General features: G+C 35.6%; 1 protein-coding gene across 1 annotated transcript in view; it reads right to left on the bottom strand.

The window, feature by feature from the left end:
• The window catches only part of PKG21D_1 (cGMP-dependent protein kinase, isozyme 1), a 128,240-nt gene extending 119,560 nt beyond the window's left edge, over positions 1 to 8,680 (bottom strand). Inside the window, exon 1 of the mRNA XM_051217099.1 lies at positions 8,573 to 8,680. The gene's annotated coding sequence lies outside the window, so the exon portion shown is untranslated. The remainder of the gene's footprint in view (positions 1 to 8,572) is intronic.
• Positions 8,681 to 10,195: the final 1,515 nt, after the last annotated feature.

The following is a 10,195-nucleotide window of genomic DNA, read 5'->3' on the forward strand; positions in this document are numbered from 1 at the left end:
TCATAAGTTAGCATCGTCACAGATTGGGATTGTCTGAGGGAAACAACATGCTACCATCACACTCCTATATAAAAAATTAGTATGCCCTCGAACCACGAGTTTTCTGTTTTCACTTTTACCGCTGTCTCCAATCAAATCTGACTGGCACGGTAGACAGATAAGTAGACAGATAGGTAGATAAGCATAATTCACAGACGCTTGCACAGGTGTTCAATGGCTCAAGTTCCTTTACTACATTAGCACGACGAGATGAAAGTAACAATTGATATCGAAATAATATATCAGCAATGATTAAAAAAATATCAAACATTGGTAGAATGCTATGAAAAAAAACGGTGTAAAGGTATGTATGGAAGGATACTAGAATCGACGGAAAGATAAAGAGCAAATGTATCTGCATCGTTGTGAATGATTCTATGTCATATTACCTAATATCTTCAACCACTGATTATGGTTATTACGCGGACCTTAACCAGGTAGTCTGCAACTACTGGCATGGCACAGATCAACAGTCAATGACTTCACAAACTGATGTCGCTTTTAATTTGTTCTTCCCTACTTTTCTTCAAACCTACTTCTGAGCTAGTGGGTATCACTCGTCGAGTTAGGTGGTAACTAGTTAAACATAATACATGTCCTAGCCACCCCGGTCGTTGGAAATATGCTACCTCATCAGCCGATTTGCCACTTTTGCCAAGTACCATATGCCTAACCTCGTTCATTTCATAGAACGCGAGTGATGCTTCTAAAACACCTATTACCAAAAACCTTAAGCTTACAGCTGGTTTTTTTTACCTTCATAGACCATGTTTCAAAGTCATAAAATAGAACAATGCGGACTGATGTGGAAAATACGTGCTCATCGGTTGGCTAGTGGACATTTCGTTTACGATACAAGTGTCGCAAGTTTTTAAACGTCAGCTGGGCTTCCTGAGTTTATTAGTGGCGTGGTAGGACCTAAAGGAACGAGTGTTTCAGCAAATATGTCTCAATTGAATCACCATGATATGCAAGCCTGACCACCAAGTCAACGTAGCATCTGCAGTCGGGATTGTAGTATATAAGCAATTACTAATTCGTCTACAATTCGAAATGCGTCACTTTTACTGGAAAGTTATAGCGAAAATAAAACAAAAAGACAATGGTTATTGTGGAATTACGATCTCTGACCTGTGGAAATCCACCAGTTGAGTTACAAGTCTAAAATAACCAATAAAAGTTTTACGTTCGACTCTCATAAAGCATGAAATATAATGGAGTCAATATGTTAATTAAAATACAAGAATACAATGCAATTAGCTTGCAATAAAAACAGACCTTAAGATAACACAGTTTCTCGTGTTGTTTGTTATACATTGAAATACCAGATCACTAAGAGGTCAACAAGAGGAATGCTTTGAAGGGTATGAAAATAATAGACATAAAGATAATTTATAGAATACAGTGATCGACAAGTTCATTTACATAAGGATGATATATTTTAATCTATGCAAATATCACATAAGATATGTAAGATTTATTTGAGAGAGACCACACCTAACAACCCCTTAGGGTTTTCATTTATAAGGTTGTAGGTTAGTGAGAAAGGTAATTGGCTAACTGTACAATATCGTAATCATTCGACAACAGCCTGATGTAATATCCTGTAACAATTTACTAATGAATTATATTTATAGTTATCTAAATGATTTACAATAGTAGTCAATGGTTCCATAAATTGGTGATGGATGAGACCATAATTTTATGGACAATCTTTGAGCGATGCCAAAGTGATCTTGAAAAAACACCAACATACTAGGGTCCAAAGAGGGTGTGTGAGAAATTAGAATCGAAATTTTAGGTTAGAAGTTAAGGTTATGAACTATAGTTGGGGTTTTCATCAAGAACTGACATCAGTTATGACGCCAAAATGCTATTTAGATATATGGATGGATGAATTTCACACCGAAATTCAAGATCTGCTATCTTAAATCTGGTTGATTCTTCCATAAATTATAGTCTCCCCAAAGTATGATATTGAGGGTGAAAGCAGGCATAGTTCAACAGATTTCTCTTTAAAAGTTATGCTAAATATAGTTTACTATCAACATCCTTTTAACATGGTAAAAGGGAAATTTTACCGTTGACATTCATTACATATTGGCCTCAGTTGAGATATTGAAAACCAGAGAGCGTTTGGAAGACTGTTTAGTCTAAGCAAAGGAGTCGTTAGTTGTGGACATCAACGACCTCAACAATGGTTAAAACCAGGCCTTGTGGTGAGCGCTTAAACACTTAACTACTGAAATGAGGTCCGATGGTACACATCGTCAACTTCACACAGTTCACAATACAGCGCTGCCGTCATCTAATCCTAATGATGACGATTGCATCCTGCCCAATATGATTGAACTTCCCCAATCACATCTTTCCATTATAACTTTAGGTCACCGATAAGAACACAACTATGTTACCGATTAGGGGTTTTACAGGGAGTTATCCTATTTCTAAGTACTTTTCACCACTTATTTCCACAAAACATCCTAGCAGCAATTAAAATTTGAAAAAATCCTTCTGTAACCGCGGCGAATCAAAATGCCAACGAACTAATCGCATTTCCTAAACTATTAAAACACCCATAACATAATCAAGCTGAAAACAATGCAGGTATGATAGGTTATTTTTAACGAATCGAAAGTATGTATATTCACGACAGTAATGGTGATTGAATTTGAAAGAAATCTTAGTTTGCAGTTATGCTGAAATCATTAATCTCTTCTAGACCAATCTCTGTGTTCGCTTTACTAACCTATTAACTAATTCTATGTTTTAATTCAATAATTTTACAGATAAGCCTAGCTGGTTTAGCTTTGCTCACAGTAGACAACACTTAGGATGAAAGACTGAAGATGAAACTGAGATAAATATAAATTAAGATTGAATTGAAAATATGCATTAAATGCCAACTGACTAGCAAATAAACTTCTACTTATCAGTAGTTATTTATTATGTATGCATAATATTCAAAGTTGGGCTTCTCTAAACAACATACCATAATTCAACGAGTATCTGTAAACAAATTCAATCAAACCATATTGTTTTGCATTTGATAAAAATAAGAAAGTCATAAGATATACATACTTCATGTGAGATTTTAAGTCACGTTTAATATGAGTGATCTGTCAACTGTATGATAAATGAGGGACTTACATTTTGTATAGATTTAATTATCTTCTGCATATATTTCACTAGAAAATGTCGCTATGAATAAGAATGGAAAATATTAGCCTAATAATTATAGGTTCACAGTTTTCATCATTCGAAGCCTGAAAATGTTAAATTAAAGTCTCAACTCTTCTGTACTAAATGGTTTGTGATAGTTTTCTGACTGATAACGTCGGTAAAACTGGTGGTCTTAGTGACCTGAGAGAGTGACCGCAGTACCCAAGGGACAACTGTTTGAGGCCGGCCACACACGACCTTTTTGCGAGTAATTTTCGTGTTAGCTCAGTACTTGTTGAGACCTTACCGCCGGAGACGGATATCCGTGGGTTAAAGAGAGGTGTGTATTTCTTGGGTCGACCTTTTCTAACCCCACCCCTCCTTGTGGGAAGGCAGCATCGCTGTCATGCTGGTTGTCTGAAGGAAACACCTTACTGCTGTCACACCTCTGTACAGTCAGCAGTACGACTTCGCCCTCAGAACTTGGGTTTGCTGCTTTTAGTTTTACCGCGCTTCAACCGACCTTGAGGAACGATTGTTGCAACCAGTATAGCTCGATTGGTTCATCACGATAGGCCAGCCTGACCACCACGTCAAGGTAGCAACACTAATATCACCACTAAATTAGCTACTTCTATGAATCCGGTGTTCATCTTGTTGTGCTAATGAGGTATGACAACTAAGACCGATGCACATATGTGCCTGGTCCTACGTTGTAGCTAGCTGACTGACTGAGTTTGCATGTCACTTCATATAAAAGAAAGATGAAAAACAACTATTATTAATTCACCAATGATCAATTAGTGTACCATACTAGGTCATTTGATACGTTTAAAAGAATATTTACGGTTACACAAAAATATTAATACAGCCATATAATATTAGTAATTCTGCCTTTTACTGTTAGACCTAGCTAACATTCAAACAAATGATTGAAAAACAACTATATGATCCAAGAGATAATTGACTTCTATATTCTTTTTTTCTTAAATATCATCTAATTGGAAACAATTCAGTATAACCGTCAATTATGTTACTTTAAAGAAATTGTCTTACAAATAATATTCACCAGAAACACTAGTTAACAGTCAGTCATTCATTATCACAAAGATTAGCGGTGCAATCAGCTCAATATTTCTGAAGTTTATGGATCTGTAACATAAATTAGTTTATATATTTGTCAACTTATAAATGGAGAGTTAGTTACCTTTGAATTCTATCTGTATAAATAATGAAATTACTTGGATCCAAAACTAATATAATCTTAAAATAAAAATCAATAGATTCATTCACCAAGTGTACTTGAATATGTGCCACACAAATCGTGGAGGTCTAACCATACTACCCGGCTGGTCAAACAAAACTATATGGAACGGGGTTCAGACCTGGGCCTTAACGGCTGAAAGTTGAATGCCTTAACCAATAAGTCATACTATAACAATTTTAACAACAAAAGCGTTGTTTTTATCTGTTACATTCTAGCTATGGATTTATTAAGTAAAAATCACATGTTGTTAATTCTATGAACTTGTAACAGATATTCAGAAAATCAATGAAATCATGCTCTAAGAATGAAGAGATTTACTTTTGAATACAAAACAGTTTGATGCCGTACCGTTATTCCTTAATCAGAACTATGAAAATCTTAAAACGCGATCGGATCCCAGTAACTATCGATAACACGACATAGTAAGTAAGACTGGTTACCACTCAGTAAGTCATCTAAAAATAAGTAATCCATCATATTCAAAATCATCCTTTGATCCACAGGATTGAAAGAAACCTTAAGTTTGCTTCTTCACACACTAGTGTTCATTCAATCGCTAATGTTTGAATCTACACTTACTTTGTCTCATTATTTAATTATTTATCATCAGCACAGAACAAATTAATTCAAAAGATGCTAATTTTATGTGTAAAAAAAAGTGTATACATGAACATTGATTTAAAAAGTTGCTCATACAATTTCCGGGTATCCGGTAAGTTGCTAAGTAAAAACAAAAATACAATAAGGTTTTTGATTTAAATTGAACAAATATTACAATACTCCCGAATATCTTAGCAACATACTGTTCAATAAAACATGGAAGAAAGTTTAAACATCTAATCTGAAATAATGCTTACGTATATATTATCCTAAACATATTATTAATGTTGGAAAAAAAACAATACTTTCCATTAACCACGTGCAGATTTATATAACTATTGGTTAGCCACACCTATTATCTAACTATTCAAGCATTAATATATAACAAATGGTTCAAGTTTCAACTTGATGTTCATCAAACCACTAGTGTACAAGTGTGTAGACTACAGCTCAAAATTTTCTTGTGCATAGATAAATACATACAAAGACAAAATGGACATTCAGCGTACATCTTAAAAGCAGTTCCTTCAGACTATCCTCAGGCAAGCAAATATAAAAAGTATCAACATTGTCTTGCCTGAGGATAGTCTAAAGGAATTGCTCGTAAGATGTACGCTGAATGTCTTCAACAATATTTAGAATGAATTCGGTCTATCAAAATATTGATTAACTGATAGTTGATTAGAAGAACATTAAATACACTTTTAAACAGGTAGTGAGCACAGGTACAAATCTGTCATTTTTAATTTTGTATATGATTCCAATTTTACAGTCAAATTATTATCATTATCTTTTAGTTTCGTCATTATTATAAATTATACGGTTTTCAACGTAGGTCTAACACCAATTGATTCATGATCTCAATCAAAAACTTAACAATCTCCACAACCCCTATACTGATATACGGTTAATAACTGAAAATTTTAAATGACGACAATAAAATTATGTTTACTAGTCACGTGGCAACAAATTTTATTTTTAAATACGCACCAAAAAAAAGAAAAAAATGAAGCATCGGAATCAGTAAACAAGATAGATCATTGATTTGAATTGTTTTGTGATATTTTCTACTAGAAATGACATTACTAAGATTTCTATTTTAATAACTGAGGTGAGGGAAGTCTTACTCACTACGTTCTCTCGGCATTATTGATGTTAACGAAATCGACAGGACGAAAAGCGAATGTCCGGCGCTTTAACCGGGTTGGTGGACATAGAGAGCACCTGGGGGAATTGGGAAACCCTGATTCCAAACCAATCGTGCACATGGTCTCCAGAATCCTAAGGAGACAAAAGGCGTATGAACCTGTTGTCGGCCACCGGTCACCATGGGGATGCATCTTCTGACGTTGCTGCCTTGGGGATCATACCTTTTGGTCGAAGGCTCCAGGTGTGGCCCCCTGAGAAAACCACCTGTTTCAGCTTGGGAACCTGGGCAGTATTCAAGCCCTCACACAAATCAAATGATTTATGTGGCGCATATCTATTTGGTGCCTCATTGTACTAATGTTTATGTGTTTAAATAAATAAATAAATAAACTGAGGTGAGAGTATAAGTACAAGGATAAACCTAAAACAGACACAATGAATTTTCAACCAATTCATAGTCAATCAGAAAAAGTAAAACAACTTTGTTAATGGATAGTTTGTGGAAAAGAAATAGATAATATTACAAAGTGTAAAAAGGTTTCATTCATCATTCATAAATCTATTCATCTTTTCTCAACCAGTCAGTCAGTTACAACGTAGGACCAGGCACATATATGCATCGGTCCAAGTTGCCATACCTCATTAGCACAACAACATGAACACCAAATTCATACAAGTAGTTAATTCAATGGTGGTAATATATAAAAGAAAGATTACATATAAGAACATAGTACAGAAAGAAAGAATTAGTTGGCAGAAAGAAAGATGTGAAGCGATTTTAATCTCATAGTTTAAGGGAAGACAGGGAGTGTTTACACCTACGCCATTGTGATCGATTCTGAGCCATGTCATCAAGAGTCTCCAACCATTGGTTACGATCGTCACGCTGATCCCAACCAAGTAGTCTACATCTACCAACATGGCTCAGACTAGAAGTTAGTGTCCTCAAGCACTGATGCCACATTTTGGTTTGGCACTGTTGTGACAATATAACAATTTGGAAAATACGACACAGATTAATAAAAATTTTCAGACTTTCTGAATCAGTTAGATACTATAACTATGATTTCAATATAATGGAAATTCCAATATAGTAAAAAACAAATGAGGGGAAAAATATATCGCTCATAACACTAGACAAGATTATATAGATGGGTGAGACCTTAATCCAGTTTATAATAGGTCTTAATAAGGAATTTAAAGTTTTAGGAGCTAATCAAATTCATTACAAAAGGTATGTCAGATAACATAAAAGTGTGTATTTTATTCTTTAGGAGCATATTAACAAGACCCAGACGCCCCCAAATGGTATATTAGTCCAGAAATTGGTGAATATTTAGATCCTTTACAAACATTGTTATGCTTATCAAAAATCCTATGAAGATACACGCATTGTAATCTGAGAGGAATTTTATGGATATTATAGTAATTAAATAGTTGAATTCATGAGTCAATTAAAGGTAGACCATCATGGACAACTTGGAAACACTGGATAGCTGTTTCTTCCTAGTATGGGACCCCTCCTTAGGGCACTGAGTATCCACGATCCTGCCCCGTGAGATTCGAACCCAGGACCTAACAGTCTCGCGCGATAACGCTTAACCAGTAGATTACTGAGCTGGCCGGCATCCAACAATGTTAATATACACAATTGATCAATATCATATGTATCAATTCCTTCTTAGTGCAAATCGAATGCTATAGACCAAATTGCAATGTCACCACTAGTCTAGATGATTTGATATTGCATGCACTATGTTGAAATAAGATAGTGGTTGGTTGTAGTCAACAGGAAACCCTAGATTCGGGGGTTTCGTGCTATTTAACACTCATCAGCAAGGTATACACATTAAATAAACAAAAATGAATAAATTTATCATACCGTAAAAACATTATCCTTTTTTGATCATTATATGAACTAACAATTATATATACATAGGTCTTAAACCTCAATGGGAAGATCCAAGTTAAATAATACCAAGTGAATTGAAATCTAACCCATTGCACAACCAAGTGGCTATCAGGACTCAGTAGCTAAGTGGATAACGCGATGGTGTTTGAAGCGAATGGTACTAGGTTCGAGTCCCAGAGTGGACATCAACTCTCTGAGATGCAGGTACATCCAGCTGACGAGTCCCAGATAGGACGAAACGCACGTCAAACTGGATTCCACTGTTAGCCACTATCCATCATTGCTTACAAACAAAAGCTTGTGAATTAAGGCAATATCGAGGCATACACAGAGTATATGCACATATGTCAATAACACACTGATCAATTGTAGTCTTAATAAACCTCAATGGGAAGATACAAGCTAAATAATACCAAGCATATATAGATATGTTATTAACTTACAAAACAAATTACTTGAGCTATATATATTACTGTCAATTATCCTTATGATCAGTAGTAAGTAAGTAGATCAGTAGAAATAAATTAAATTTTCCTTTCAACTTTCTTTTTTTTTAATTTTTAGTCACCATATCTTTATAAATGTAATATACAATTTACTACATTCCTATTGGTGGAAAAAAATTATTGACCTGAAGCTGATATCATTCATTAACCAATAGGGTTTCAGTTTTCAAAGTCACATGACTTCATATCTGAATGAAAAATGATATCTGTCCGTCTTATATATATATATATATATATGCATAAGGGGACAGTAGGATAAGGGTTAGGCAATAGACGATTAAGTGGATAGACAGACACACACACATTCAAAAAAAGGCTGATGTAATTTAACTAGACACGTGATTTATCATAATGCACTATTGTTGTTTGTCTGATGTTCTTTCATAAATAAATAAATAGACGGAAATATTTCTTCAATCAAACATTCATTCTCTTATTATCAGAATGGGTTTTTGTGGAGATTTTCTTAGAAATTTCACGAGTTGAAATCATGAATTAATTGAAGCTAGACCACCATGGAAAGCCTGGAAGCACTGGATGACCGTTTCGTTCTATTGTGAGACCCCTCAGAAGTGTGCATCCGCGACCTTTTGCCTAAGCGACTCGAACCCAGGACCTATCAGTCTCGCACCAGGCGCTTAACCAACTAGACCACTGAGCCAACATTCATTCTCTTAGTTTGTATAGGAATATTTCAGATGAAAAAACAATGTTAATATGATTCAATGATATGAATTATTCTTGGATCTTTTTTGTTGTTGTGTCATCTACATTCCTCATCATCAATTATTTACCGACTTTGAGACTGGTTGGAAATAACGGAGAGATGATCAGTGTATGACATGGTATCGTGGTATGAAAGAAAGGTGCACAGGACTAGCTTCTGTTGGTCTTTCACGACTCCCTGATTGGGGTCCTAGAGATGGTGTGATCAGGGACGTTATGTGACATGGCTTGGAATAGAAGCCAGTGGCGATTTTATTTCAAAAAGGTTGTTTTAGATGGGATGAAATTGCTGATCCCATACCCAATCCTTCTCCTTTTACCTGGGCTTGGAAACGGCAGTAGCCCTAGAAGTGCTACAGTCGGTGGGAGTGAACAAACCAACTTCAAAACGAAGAGGAAATTAGGGAACAATGTTGGAAGTGGATAGGATATACATTGAGGAAATCATCAAATTGCACCGCGAGGCAAGCACTAACTTGCAATGCTGAAAGGAAACAGAAAAGAGGAAGGCCGAAAACATGCTACGTCGGTAATTGGATTGACCAGGAGAGAGCTGGATATAGAATGATGATGAGTGGCCTATGCTCCTCTATGAGGGGTAACAGGCGTAAGTAAGTAAGTGTTTGATCGGAAAAATAACGAAATTCTGAACCTAACAAAGGGACTAAGTGTAAACACACATGATGATAACGAGGCCAATGAAGATAATCAAACACAAATGAGTTTCAATAGTTTAGATCAAGGGTCAACTGAAGCTAGACCACTATGAAAAACCTGGAAGCCCTGGATGGCCGTTTCGTCCTATTGTGCGACCCCTCAGAAGTGAGCATCCGC

Source organism: Schistosoma haematobium, chromosome 6, assembly GCF_000699445.3.
Source record: "Schistosoma haematobium chromosome 6, whole genome shotgun sequence".
In the NCBI taxonomy this organism is placed as follows: domain Eukaryota; kingdom Metazoa; phylum Platyhelminthes; class Trematoda; order Strigeidida; family Schistosomatidae; genus Schistosoma; species Schistosoma haematobium.